Raw genomic sequence first — 13,752 nt, 5'->3', positions numbered from 1 at the left:
GGGCATCTATAATTATTGATATATAATTTTATTGTGGTTAGGTGTCCATCTCAAGAACTATTCAGCTTGTAAGGTGTGTTGAGATGTTTTGGTGGATAGATGGATCGTAGAGAGGTGTGTGACTGCCGGCCGAATATCGAGGCCGCTCCGCGGGATGTCGGCGGTTATGTACCGATTGAGTCGATTTGATACTTGATACAGATATTATTATTTTGGAATGCTTATGTAATTAACTTTTTTTATTGTTTTGTTATGCTAGTTTTAGTTAGTTTTATACTTATTGTTTGTTCTTTTGTAACGTTCCAAAGTATAAACGCTATATAGAAATTCAATACATTAAATTTAATATTATTATTGCTTGTTTAGTTGAACGCATAGATCTATGTTATCTATATTATTTAAATTAAATACAAGTCGTTTATGTATACTTTTTTATTTAAATGTATATATTTATTTAGTATACCAAATTTTATGCTTAACAGTATATAGAAAATAGATATAAATATTAAATACTCTGTAGGCATATGCTGTATATTTTTGAGATACTGCACTAAATAAATAAAGGTATTTTTTAATTTAGAGCAAGTAAGATATAAAAATGCAATTATATTTTTTGCAATTGAAGTTTTGAGTAATAATATAGGATGATGGAAATGACGTTTCTTGCAATGATTAAGATCTGTTAACCGGCCGTCTCCGTACCAAAGGTGAGCTCTGCGCTGCGCGAGCGCAGCGAGTGACGTGTCTTCAATTCTCTTCCTTCAGTGAACCGCGAACTGCGACGCAGGTATAACGTATACTGCTGCTGTGAATAAATAAACCATTTAAAAGTAATTGCTAATTGGTGTTGGTAATTGAACATAGTGTGAGATCAAACGCGTTAATAAAAACTAAATTGATACTCTTAAGAACGTCAGTTTATAAGCTTCCAAAAGTTTTTAACGCAAGGACAGTGCTATGAAAGTTTCGTTGCAGGTCAAATAAAGTGGTTATTATTCTTGGTAAAATTTGCTAATTCCGGAATTGTTTGGTGTTTATAACGCAGATTACTAAAGTAAGTGGTATATAAACTTTGAATTGTTTTAAATTTCATTAATACTATTAGTAGTTTCGTAGGGAATCTTTTCTAAATTATTGTAGAACTTATACAGATGCATCGGCCAGTGCATTCGTAGTCAGACGTTTCTAAATGTAACTTGTATAGCGAATTATGGCGACCCTTAGTTGCCTACAGATTTCCGATTTCGATTCCGATTAAAATATTACATTAAGTAACTAATAACAAGAACATTAAGAATCTATCAGCATTCTAATGAACTGCGCCTTTGAAAGATTTGTTATGACACAGTTAAATAGAAAGTTACAAAAATATTGGTACCTATAGTCAGCCAATATGCATATTATATTACCGCAAAAACAAGAATTTGCGGAAGTAAGGCCAGTTGCGTTAGTAGTTTAGATTTGCGTTCGTAGATTCGATTCCAGCGAAACAAATGTAGGTACCAACCAGTTTCCGATATTTGTAGGTACGTGCAATCATTAAATAAAATTCCACTGCAAGACACGGGTTTCATTTGAAAAGAGACTACTACCACATTGGCCATGTGGTTTGGTATACGGTTGTATCTGGAATGTTTCTTATATTGCTGTTGTATTATGTATTTCGTTTCTCTAGTAGTTATTTACGATATCTTGGAAAAATTTTTAAAAAATAGGATTGCTCCGAGAGGAATTTGCTTCGAATCTCATACTCACATAAAATTATATAAAAATATTCGTCTACCGACATCGGATATGTTCTAAGAAATTACCTAACATACTTTCCAATACACTGTGTAATACTATAAGTGAGTAGGTAACTAATTCTATCAGGTACTGTGATAAGTAAATGCTTAACTAACTTTAAATTTGATAATTTTTTTGTGGGTTGTTAAATTTTAACTACTCGGTTATTTACGAGAAGCTTCACGACAGGCCCCGACGAGATTTTGTAACCAGACTATAAGAAGAATATTCCTCAAGTTACTAACCTGTTCAAATTTGGCGATTTCTGCACCTGCATTATAACGTGGTCAACGGAACTGCACAATCAACCACAACATGTCTTATCTTTATTTTAGAAGTCTATAAACCATCTTTTGTGTTCTACAATCGCTAAGGTAAAACATATGTGTCATATATATATACGTGTTAATGATAAGGCTGGATAGCATGAGCCTAATCCACCTCTTGAAATATCGACTCGGAAGGAATATACAATAACGCGGGAATGATTTATGATTCCCAACACTATAGTAAGACGTTTCTTATTAAACCAGTGAGAAATTTACCTATTTCAATTTTTCATAACAGTTTATTTGAAATATAGTAATTGGTAATTGGGCATAATAGTAAAAAAAATTAAAATTTCTGTTCCATCTGTAGATAACGATTGATGGGTTAGTCTACGGTTACTACTTACTATTAGTTGAGTTGTAAACTTGTTTGCCATTCTAATTACATAAAAATAATTCATATGTCTAATCCCACGCTAAACAGAGTTCGTGTTGTGGGTAACTCATAGAAATTCTTAAATATTGACTTATTTTTGTACATAAACACTCAGAGCAATACAATCATATACATGAATACAAATGTTTATACCATGAGAGATAGCGAATCTGTGACCCTCGGAAGTAACCCGGAGTGCTAAACCGTTAGACCCTATGGTCTATCTAGGCCGTCATAGTCTATTCTAAATTAAAAATATAAAGTCAAGAATACGGTACGAAATAAACTTGAATCAGAATACAAGAACTTTGAGAGTTTAATTAAAGTATTACAAAGTATCTGTGGCTGGTATTGTTGTATCCTTTAGTTGCCTATAAGTTATAAATAAGTTAACAAAGGAAAAATTACAAGCTTGTTGCCTAAGACCGTTGACAAAGTGCCGCCGCGCTCCAACTGTGAAATCGTATTAAGTGAATGTCATTTTAGCAATGTGATTTGTAGGGTTCAAAAGAATTTCAATAACTTGTTGATACAGAATTAATTCTTAATTGCAACTGTCTGTTTGTACATATACAGCATTTTTTAATTGTAAGTAAATAAATAAATACCACAATCTATTTGATCCGGTTCTCAGGATAGGTTAGTCCGAGTTATTCAGAAGTCTTATGAAATCATGCTGTACTATAGTTTCACATATAATCATAATAATGTAAAGTGGTACAACTATTATTTAAAAGAATAAGAAACCAGATCTGGTAAAAGATGCACAGATTTTGTTTTTTTATTATCACAAAATTTATGTATTATTTGTAAATAAGTTAAATTTTTGTTAAGGAAATATAGTCAACAGACTATATTAATTTTGACATTTATGTTTATATTATATCTTAGCACAAGTCACGTCCAATCTCTTGCTTTGTACACAATTACAATGTTAGCAATACAGTCTATTGCTATGTATAATATTTGTAAACAAGTCTACCTACAATACATGCCGCACTATAAAAATGTCAAAACAAGAAATATGATAGATACCAATGGTTCTTTGTTTAATTGTGTTGACAAACAAAGCAATATTGACATTGGCATGTTATTAAACGTAACAGTCCATAAAGCGACGTAAAAAATATTAAGTATAACTCACTAAGATATATAAAACATTTTCTTATTTATATATTCATATGCCTATATTTGTTTTAATATATTTAGTACAGTATCTTTTTTATATATTTATTATAATATATGTAGAATTGTTCATATATTAACCTTTTCTTATTAAATATATTACCTGTACATAGTAATATTATATTTATATTTAACTCTTGCACTACCATTATCCGTTAAATACTTCTACCAGTGGCACTCAATGAGGAAGTAGCCATTATTATTGCTAAAAGTTGCATATAGATGGCGTGATTGGTATCGATGGAATTCTTCATAGTTTTGCAAACGTTTTAAAAAACAGAACTGTGTTTTCAAAAATGTTTAATCAATTTTTAAAAAGTTATATATACATGTTAAAATGAAATAATGCGTTTAGAAAAGTAATTTTCATATATTTACTCATTTTGTTATTTTCCAGTACTTAATTACACTTTAATCAGTGCTAATATGGGGCTCAATGTTTTCAAAATGCTTTCATAGATGGCATTGTCGTCATTTGTATCGGCCTAATTAAATGTCTTTTTTATATTTTCCAATAATAAGCACTTAATATATTATTATTGTAAATTAAACATATAAAAATTTTTTAAGTAAATTAAAAATAGCCGAACAAGCAAGTAATACTATTTCCAATAATACTTACGTATGAAGTGTTGTCATATTAAAAATAAATACATGTATTATCGATTTTTTTGAATAATCGATAACAGGATTTTATTACAACGCATTATTCGATGATGCTTTTAATGAGTCGTTGTGAACAGTAAATTTTCATTATTATGTATTATAGCAGTGTTCCGTTTCAAAGAACGGAATATAGTAGTACATTATTAGTGTCGTTGGTTATTTACATTTGTACTGAATAATCGATTACATAATAATTTAAAATATCGAGTACGAATCGTAGCTGTCTTCGAATACTGGCAACTGGTAAGATTAAAATAGTATTTAAAAAAAGAGATAAATCGACCCTAACTCGAATACCATAAAGTTGATTTTCCTTTCTCATTAATATATCATAGCAGTTTGTTTTTAACTTGCGTATGACTCTGTGGTATGATGCTTAACGTGTATTGTTATTGTACGGTGCATACATTTCAAAAATTATATTTTAATGTAGGTACATACATTTCATACATGTCAAAAATTATCTTTTAATGTAGGTACACACATTTCTTTCATACATTTCATACATGTCAAAAATTATCTTTTAATGTAGGTACATACATTTCTTTCATACATTTCATACATTTCAAAAATGAACTTTTTATGTAGGTACATACATTTCATACATGTCAAAAATTATCTTCTAATGTAGGTACATACATACATTTATTTCATACATTTCATACATTTCAAAAATGAACTTTTTATGTAGGTACATACATTTCTTTCATACATCTCATACATTTCAAAAATTATATTTTAATGTAGGTACATACATTTCATACATGTCAAAAATTATCTTTTAATGTAGGTACATACATTTCATACATTTCAAAAAGTATCTTTTAATGTAGGTACATAACACCCCATGTCAGACCCCTTGTATTTGGAAGAAACTTAAAAATAATGCCAAAAATATTAGATGAATATATTTTTAATACGAATATTGTTTTATTTTTGTTCATCAACTTCATCCCGCACTAACAATACTAGTAGTAGTACATAACCTGGTTTATACCGCTAAAGATATTGAAAGATATACGAGTAATTCAGAATGTTATCAAGTTCAAAATAAGCACACATTACTTGCTTTAGATAACAGAGTAATATTACTCGTAATAAAAACATTTGTAACACCCATATGTATACTACGTATGTATAGTAAGTACTTACGCTGCGGCGCCGTGAGGCTCGTCTACCTCATCTACTAACCAATAGGAGCGCGCCTCTCGTGTTTCCAGAAAGTTCGCGACTAACGGACGATATAGTAGTAAGGCAATGAGTGTCCCAGTGACATCATTATAATATTTTCTCGTTAAATTTTATTGTAATATACACAATTTCGCACTAAATAACGTGTTACCCCGTTACACATTTCTAATAATGAAAAACCTAGACCGACACTGTTCACTTAATCTTACAAGATCTGACTTTAAAAATTACGATATCCTCATATAGCCTTTCATTTCCCCTTTCAATACTTTTTCGCATTAAAAAGTAGCCTTTCTCAGGGTCTACATTATCTGTCTACCAAATTTCAATTAAATCAGTTCAGTAGTTTTGGCGTAGTAGACTAAGTTACTTTAGCATTTATAATATTTGTAAGAATATCGCTATTAAAAATAGGGGTTGGTGAAAGACGGGTGAAAATTTAGGCGTGTATGTATTTTCAATGTAACATTATAAATAAATAAAAAATTGTCCATAATACAAAAAAATATTTTTTCGGGGTAGGCCACCCCTATGACTTAGGGGTATAAAAAATAGATAACAACCCTACCTCAGACCTGGCAAGTATACATATCAAATTTCATCAAAATGTGGGAGAAATATGGCAACTAACACTGTGATACAAAATTTATATATAAGATATAGCGGAATTCTCATTAGGGAAAAGAGGGGTACATCGTAGAATACATGAGGTATATACCAGTAAATTAATTGTAGCTAAAACCAGTCTCTTACACATAACGATTGAAATAAAAAATCATATAGCCCGATTTTGATACGTACGAGTATAAAAGTATCAAAGTCGGGCTATACGTATAGCGCAGACGCGTTACAACATATCAAAAAAATAGGCATGGAATGTAAAATAAACCATAACATAATAGGTATATACATTGGCACATAAGCCATATCTGCAGAGTGTCGGCTAACGATATTATACCTACACATTTACATTGAATCTTGAATCGTCCCTAATGAGGTACACGATACAGTTACCTACATATCTATTATATACATATCTTTGCAAAACAGATGTCATGTAGACTGAATTGACTGCCATCTATTTTCATGCTTTGTTACTAAGCACCCACTAGTAATCCGAACTGCTTCAGATCTAGAGACATCTAGCGGCTACGGTGGCGAAATAAAATAGCCCGAAGAATAGCCCGAGTTAGGAAGGAACCATTTTCTTGTATGGGATGGGGTATCTGTATGTAATATTATGTTATCTGTGCTTCTACTATCACAGCATTATGTTTTGCTGGAAGGGATTTCTTTCAGAGATAATCCCACCTTTGCTCACAATTTTTTTTATAAATATGTTGTATTGAGGGATTCAGGATTGTTAGTACTGGGGTTTAGTGTCCCCATTGCTAGCAATGTACCATGTTAGGTCTACCTCCACGCGGTTCCCCTTGAAAACCATTGTGGTTAATTCCTGGTTATTTAGTCACGATGGGCAAACTGACCCGACCTCATGCTCAACTCATCATTTTCCACTGGTGCCGTAAACCGTTAGCGCAGGCACCATTCCATTATCATCCATGAAAAAAAAACTATCTTGTATTTTATTATATATAAGTGTAATAAATATCATTTAATAAATTATATGCTTGCTATAGAATTAAATGTACTCAAGAATTCAAGTTCTGATGTATTTATAAATGTACTAATTTACGCATTTACGCGCGGTAATAGTAGTGTAATAATCCTCTTATGGGGGCGAGACCGTGACCATTAGTGGTAAGTTATGAGTTATGGTCAGGATGATGATGGTAATGATAATTTATCACCATATTTTATTCTATATCTCAAAGTTAGGATATAAAATGCTAGTTTGATATAGGTGTCAGTAATATTTCTGTGGACTAAAAGACATCAACGGCAGCGGGACTAATTTTTATTACGTTAAGTGCGTACTAATAAAATTCCGCTGCTTCACTCACTCACACTATGCCTATTATCACAGTAGTACTTCCAAAAAGTATTTTTTAATCTTTAAGTTACTATCATTACTATCCTAAAAATGAAAGATGTAACTAAAATGAAATATATTTAATTACAAAAAATAATCTTCAATTAATGTTCCAATGTGAATAAAATTGATTGATAATATATTAAAGTTTATCAATCAATTTCAGAAAGAAAAATTGATTGATTTGATTGATTGAAATACATTATATATATTAGGAGCTCAATACATATCAATGTTACTTGATATTATGACCTTAAATATACACAAAACCTTGTCATTCAAAAACAATATCTTAACTAGCAGTGTGAGTCAGTCACCTTACTGCGCCCACTTGATTTCACATTTTGCAGTCGAGCAAAAACTGAGCGATTTGCAAACAACTCAGTCGATCACTTTAGATCAATTAACTGCATTTTTTATTAATCAACTATCACGATTGTATAGCAATAGACTGAAATTATTAAGTGCGTTTGCCTAACACTGACAATCTTAGTGGTTCAGCACTGAATCGCGTCAATGCGATCAGTGACCTGTCAGGAAATCATTTTAAAAATCAAATATCAACTATTTTTACCCTTCTTTTCTTTCTTATATGAGTATGACAAGGCAGAAATATTTGAAATGTTGATTTTCATATACTAATGCATCTGTTTTTGTCATGAAGACATTCATGTCGATCAGAAAACAAAAATTTTTATAATAATATAAGTTTATTCATTATTCCGAAGTATAGGACCTAAAATATGTGTGATAAAATCCGAATTTATCACACATATTTTAGGTCCATATTAAGAAGAGATATTACAGGAAGCAAGTGATAGTAATATTTCACACCCTATATTATTATATTTATAAAACAACCATATCTATTAACTCTTTATTGTAAATTGTATACAATGACAATTCAAAACTAGTACCTTACACTTATAAACAAAACTGAACCCACAACCAATCCACGTTTCAACTGTGTATTAAAAAGCTACACCACCAAGGTTGATCGGTAAGTAGTGCATTGTCCGACTCAAAAGGCATAAATTAATGGAAGGGAAAGTGATACCATTTTATATCTGAAATTTTCTCAAGTGCGTCAGCACATTGGCCAATCATATCATTTATTTCATAAATCAAATTCAAATTCAAAATATCTTTCTTCATGTAGTCAGTCATCTGCTGTCAGCTTTTTTTTCCAGACATCACACATAAATAAAAGGTAGCCTGTCTATTCTTCCCTGCTAAAGTTTAACATAAAAAAAAATTCAGATGGAAAACTCTGAACATACATAGGCTACGATATAAATGGCACAATGACAGGATATGTCTGCCAAAATGTTGGCGTTTAATTCAACAGATAAAGCACTAAGAAGTAATAAAAAAGACACACACATTCACATTATGATATTATACGGCCTCGGTAGTCTAACTAACTATACCGTCTTATTTCCGATGGTCGCGGGTTTGATTCCTCGCACGCCATAAACATATGTATTTCTGAGTATGATTGTTTGTATCGTTCTGGGTGTTTTCTATGTATAATTTTACATATAGTATTTACGGAAAAAAACATCTAAGTATTTATATTATTAATTGTCGTATTAATTGTCTAGTACTCATAATAAAGCTTTAGCTAGCTTAACTTGGGTCTAGATGGCGTTGTGTGAATTGTACTGAGATAATTATAATTATATTGATAGTATAACTCTGTTGTATAAGTGATACCAATTATGGCAGTCTGGGTCTATCACCCCTTTGATAGTATCATAATATGCCATGCCATGAAGATTCTCTTATAAGCAACCGCTAACGTGAGAAAGAAAGTCAGAAAGTTAAATTGTGTGTAAGCGAAATGGCTATACAAATGAACACTTTCGAGTTTCGCCGAAAATGTAACTTATGATAAACTCAACGATAATGCGACATTTTTTCGCCGTTTCAAGTATCATATGTGAATATATCTTTTATTTATTTACTGTTAACTGTAAATGACCAAGTCGGCGATGCTCACAAAATAAACATTTATATTATATGTTTCTAGTTTAATGTGTAGAACATTAACATTTTTACCGTCGACTGTCGGCATATAGTCAGTAATTGATTGTTCAATATGATGAATAATGTCGTAGAATTTAATCATAATAAGATCTAATTTGGATTCAGCTATATGGCAGATCCCAGGCAGGTCTATATAAAATATTTATATACTACGACACTGTTCTCTTGAAAAACAGCTCATATTATACGATGATAGTGTAACTCTCTATAGGTGAAATAGTTGAAAGTAATATTTTTTTGACTTTATATATTACAAGCTGATCCATTCGATTTCGTCTGCATTATATTTTCTCTAACCATGCAATGGTTTTCATTCCAACTCCACCCCTAGTGGTCGTATCATTATGTTGTATCGCCTCTAGCTTCCCACGATTAATGGGCTTTCAACACAAAAAAAAATTGAAATGGAATCGGTAATACAGGAGATTATCCTGAATATAGAAAAACACTTTACTTCTTTATAGTATTAATGTAAATGAGAAAGCAAATCTTTCCTCTGTATACCTAATATTAGTTGAAATAACAGGTATATGTTACCTCCTGGTGGATGGACGGGTCAATACCTTACCATAAAATACTTAAATTCAATGTTGTTTCTATCCAACACAACTATATCTCACTATATTCATTTCCTTGCACCACGTATACCTTTCTCTCTCTTATACCGGTAATAGTAAACTGGAAATTATCTCACACCACACATACATTATGAAAACTAGTCATTTCGTGATGCTGCATCCAATTTTTGTTCTAAATAAAAATGTAATACTACTCTTCCATGTTTGTGATGTCTCTTCTTTTGAATAAACACAAATAATTTCAAAATTTTCGAAATTACTATAGCTTTCATAGCACAATTAGGAAGAAGAATAATGTATAATTATTCAACATTATATTGTGAGATTAACCATAAACTAAAGTTGTTTCATTAGATAAAATATGCATATCCTCTAGCGCTGCCGTATTATTTTTAACCTACTCGTATATATATAGACATACTTCGGATATAAACATGTTCAATAATGTAGTAGAAAGTCACACTTCCCTATACATGTTATCATCTCTCTCATCTAAAGGAAGTAATGTGCTGATAATATCTATCTACATTTTATCGCGAATCAAACATTGTCATGAAACGATATTGCAATCTACTCGTGTATGTGAACTCAGGCATGCTGTTATTTTTATTGATATGAATGGATTTATAAGTCTGTCTGTCTAACATTTATGAGTAATAACATTCTAAAGGACTACTCATATGTCTAAAACTCAGGTAAGCATACTGATTATAAAATGTAAAACCCGTACTAACCATTTTTAAAATTTGTCAGTTGGATATTGGAGGGTTCGTACATTCATTATGAGAAATTAATATAATGGATTTTTACATACTTTTATAACTTGCTGGTGGCAGCCTTGAAGAAATTATATGTTTTGTATAATAAATCGATCAAGATTGACCCTTCTATTTAATTATTTACGTATAATAATAGAGATCATAATAACGTAATTACAGTCGTTGATTCATTATTTTGGATGAGATTTTCAGTTTTAATTAATATACTTTAGTTTAAGGATACGTTGTCTTCACTTCATTTCATACCTATGAATGTAGTATGAACACATACAGCTACTCGCATAAGTCATTTAATCAACACAGAGAGGCTGGTGTATTAGTTAATTAATGGGTTGTAATGATGATGAGATGTATGATTGTAAATATTTTTAAACTTAAAAATTATTCTTAAACTTAAAGTTTATTACCATAAAATTATTCATTTTAAGACCCGGTTCACAATATAAATAATCTATAGTGAAATGTAACAAAAATATTTTCCTTAAAAAATTTAGACTTTGTCTATGAATTTGAGTTTCAGGACTTCTCTCAACAAAATTGTTTGTGCATTCTTTATGATTAGCAAAATGATCTACAATCTGTTTCATGGATCGTTTTACAAGATCACGACTCGAAGTCGCTACTTATTTCCGTGAGTGCCGAGCATGCCACTGGCCGCCGGTTACGTAACTGCACCGTAACAAATGACATTAACGGACTACAATGCCTTGTTGAATGCCGATAAAATATAAGTACATATGAAATTAAAGCGCATAAATAAATATTCGTTGTGACAAAAACGGTATGATATTATCTAATATATAAAAATCTCATGTCTCAGGGTTTATTATTTCAAAACGGATCGACTGGTATATATTTGGTAGATCTGGAAATAGATCGTAGGCTATTTTTATACCCGGGACAACGACATTGTTGTAGTATCATATAAAGATTAACACATTGGTAAGACTAACTATAACTTTTTCTGTTTAGATGGTTGTGAAGAGTATAGTGTCGATTGTATTAGACCGCTAAAAGTAAATTCAATTTGAAATTCGTAATAAGTTAAACGGGCCTTTTACCTAATATTATGGTCTGAGTTATGTTTGATCTGAGAAACCCGAAGGGAGTACCAACACGTACTTTTTTACTTTTATTATGTATAAATAAGCTATAGTCTTTGCATTTAACAGTTCAGATTCAGTTAAGATTCAAATTTTTTTTTGTATTAGAAAACAGAACAGAAAGACAGTTTTTTTATATTCTTAAAGTTTAAATATTAACGTTTATAACATGCAATTGGTCGTTGTTATTACATGTGTCTATACATACAGTAAATGTGTATATAGACGATTGACTACAAAGAATACTTCATTATCTTAAACAAAACAATATTACATACAGTCTACCTATCGCTTTAACCGTTAACGCAATAAATCATATACATTTACAAGCCTATTCATGCAATTATTTCGTCACTTCCATCTCGGAAACATACGACATTTATCGCTTTAAAAATAAAGGTCATAATACAACAACACCATAGTAAGTATAATATAATCTATTACATAATTTATTTTATCTTATCCGATGTCGATCTATCACGCACTTTCTCGTTGATTAAGCACAAGTATTTATTACTTTATTGATATACTGGTGCGTTGGAAAGTTACCAATTCTATGATGACTGACGTATCATTCAATCAGTTGATTGACTATGATGTAACATCATTAGAAAAGCCCTTTACAATAATTGTTAATAGTGTAGCTTTAAATTCATGTACCCATTTTTCAATCAGTTTGATAGAGAATTATTATGAACCAGCTGAGCCTGCGACTTGGAACCCTTATACATTTTTTATTTGTAAACCAATTGAAATAAAATAAACGCTATTTTCATTCAAGCCTATCACTACATTAGTGAAAAAATTACCGGTAATGGTAATCGTATCGTAAATCGGTTATTTCGTTTGAGATTAGCGCGCACAAACACACAGATTAACAGGCCAAAAATTATAAAAAGTTTTGAGTTCTTTTACTTTGAAGCCCTCGAGTAATATTTTATTCATGTATGTTTCGTGTAGTGATAAATTACATTATATTATAGGTAGATGTTTTTCTTTGCCTAACTAGAGCATAATATAGCAGTAAATAAATGTATATCACCATTATGAAGTCAATAAGACTATACTATATTGCCACATAGGTGAGTGTTCGCTGCCGCTAAATATAGATGGAATGTAAGAATCCTAATGCAAAACGACTAGGGTGAAAACCTTTAAAGATTCTTGGTTGGTGTATTGGAATATAAGATACTGGTATTAGGTACATAAACAGCGTACGTAACGAATAGTTTATTTCTATGCTAAGTTATACCTGTACATATATATTTTTAATTCTATACATTGTGTTATAAAATTACGCTTTAAATTGTTGCTAAAGATTTGATGTATTTAATTTATATATACATATACCTGGATACAGGTGTGATACAGGTCAAGTGAACACATTTAACATTCAATCCCAGTGTGTTAATCAGTCCGATTAAAATAGTTTCAAAATTATTTTGATCTAAAAGCAGTCTAATGTTTTTGTATTTTCTCTAATCAAAAAAGCCTACAGAGACATCATGGCTGCCAAGACACGCTACATATTGATACGAAATGCCTCAACGTCTCGTTTCAACGTGTAGCATATCTTTATCGTTACTGTTTCCATAATTCCGGTTACATATTTGTCTTTAAAAAAAACACCAATTTCATACTTTCACGATGCATTTATTTATTATCTAGATAAAATTTCAACGAGAATCATCAGATAAAAGCAATATGATGGCGTTAAG

At 30.9% G+C, this 13,752-nt stretch overlaps 1 protein-coding gene across 3 annotated transcripts in view; it reads left to right on the top strand.

Moving 5' to 3' along the window:
• The first annotated feature begins 775 nt into the window (after positions 1-775).
• The window catches only part of LOC131845534 (nuclear speckle splicing regulatory protein 1), an 80,682-nt gene continuing 67,705 nt past the window's right edge, over positions 776-13,752 (top strand). For all 3 annotated transcript variants that reach the window (XM_059194613.1, XM_059194621.1, XM_059194606.1), the window contains exon 1: positions 776-1,054. The gene's annotated coding sequence lies outside the window, so the exon portion shown is untranslated. The remainder of the gene's footprint in view (positions 1,055-13,752) is intronic.

Source organism: Achroia grisella, unplaced genomic scaffold (genome assembly GCF_030625045.1).
Source record: "Achroia grisella isolate CSIRO2021 unplaced genomic scaffold, CSIRO_AGI_Agris_v1 utg109, whole genome shotgun sequence".
NCBI lineage: Eukaryota > Metazoa > Arthropoda > Insecta > Lepidoptera > Pyralidae > Achroia > Achroia grisella.
This window is presented reverse-complemented; position numbering and strand designations above follow the sequence as displayed.